A 1,637-nucleotide genomic window follows, 5' to 3' on the forward strand; every position below is an offset into this window, starting at 1 on the left:
TTTTTTTTTCCAAAGGAAAATGGGGTTTATTTCACACAGTATCTAAAGAACGGAACAGACCAAATGCACCCACTGGTGGCAGGCAAGTCCACAACCCATTGCGTAAGTCCTTCCAGCCTCAATCAGAACTCTTTTCATGTTTGCTCAAGGATATTTCTTCATATGCATAGATGTGACTTTCCCAAGAGTCTAAGAGGTGGGCAGGCAGGCGGGCAGGCAGACAGGCTTCAGTCATTAGTTTCAGGATCCGTCTGTGCCATGTAGGCATCCAACTCAGCATCCAAGTGTCCTGTAGGATTGGACATGTATGCATCCAGTTCATCGTCCAGCTGCTCCTTGGTCAATACAGGGTGAGTGAGGGCACCTCTCCCTTGACTTTGGCCTCCACAGTCCCCTCTTCCCCGACCTATCACAGCCCGACCTCTACCACCGATTCCGCCACGATCCCGATCCATAGCTCCACGCTCTAGGCCCCCTCTCCCAGGACCTCCACGACCTGGAACAGCGCCTTTTCTTGAGTCCATTTGTGGGGCAGCTAAGGCTTGTCCACCTCGTAGGAGCAGGCTTTGACCTTGGAGCTACAGCCCGCCCCTAAGCCGGCTTCTGGTGGCAAGTGCCCCAAGTAGTCCTCCTCCTCGGGGCACACCTCTCTGGATTATGGGTAGGCCTTGTCCTCCAATTGCTCCCCTGGCCAGGGCACCTTTGGGGTAGGCCTAATCGCGCCTGGGTGTTACTCTTCTTATCCAGGCGCTGCTTTAAGCTCTGCTTAAGTTTTAATGCTGTCTGGAGAGAGGGTCTATTCTCCATCTGCTGGGCCCGGCTTCTGTTTCTGCCACTGGCTAGCTGCTGCTGCTCCATCGAAGCCAGAATATTCACTGGAATCGGCTGTTTGTTCTTCAGCATGCCAGTAAAGCGCTCATTTAGAGACATCTTGGTGGTTCTTTTTAGCACCACTTTCATCGCTAACTGTGCAGCCATCTTCAGATCCTGAGAATCGAAGGAGATGAATGCCAGCACTCCCGTCGCAGCGAGGCTGCCGCGGGGCAGCTTGGCTCACCAGGACCGCTTGGGTTAATTTGCTGGGCGGTTGGCTTAGGTGCTTGTCTAAACCGTATGATGCTAAGCTCACTCCTGGTGGCTTAGGTATCTAGTCCACCGATCCTTCTGCTTTTCAGGCCTGCCCTTTCTTTCCTTTCCTTTGTGCCAGTGGGCACTGCCAACTCCTGCTTGCTACCTCCAGGAATCTCAGAATGAGACTGTGTCCAGGGTTCTGCTCTTATCTTTTTTTTGGTGGGGGGGGATGTTTTATATCTTTATTAACTACTTTAGGACAGCTAAGGTCTCTCTGAAATAAAGAACAGCTACCACCTGCTCTTTATGTTTTCTTTTCCTGATCTGTTTTTGTTGTTTTGAAGCAGGGTCTCAAGTAGAACACCAGGCAAGTGTGAGCTCACCATGCAGCTGTCAGTCCTCCTGCCTCTGCTCCACAGATGCTAGGGTGGCAGGTATGTGTCACTACAGCCCGTCTCTGCCCCCCACGTTTTAACAGCCAACAGGAACCTGGGCTCTGCAATCACAAACACTTTCCCCAGGGTACAAGAAATTGTGGCTGCCAGTCCCATGTTAGCAGCAGGATA

The 1,637-nt window shown here is 51.9% G+C and overlaps 1 pseudogene; it reads right to left on the reverse strand.

The window, feature by feature from the left end:
* Positions 1-227: 227 nt before the first annotated feature.
* Positions 228-978, reverse strand: LOC126493459 (chromatin target of PRMT1 protein-like; annotated as a pseudogene).
* Between the last annotated feature and the right edge of the window lie 659 nt (positions 979-1,637).

The sequence above is a fragment of the Alexandromys fortis genome, unplaced genomic scaffold (assembly GCF_014885135.2).
Source record: "Alexandromys fortis isolate MF-2015 unplaced genomic scaffold, M_Fortis_MF-2015_v1.1 scaffold_326, whole genome shotgun sequence".
Classification (NCBI taxonomy): domain Eukaryota; kingdom Metazoa; phylum Chordata; class Mammalia; order Rodentia; family Cricetidae; genus Alexandromys; species Alexandromys fortis.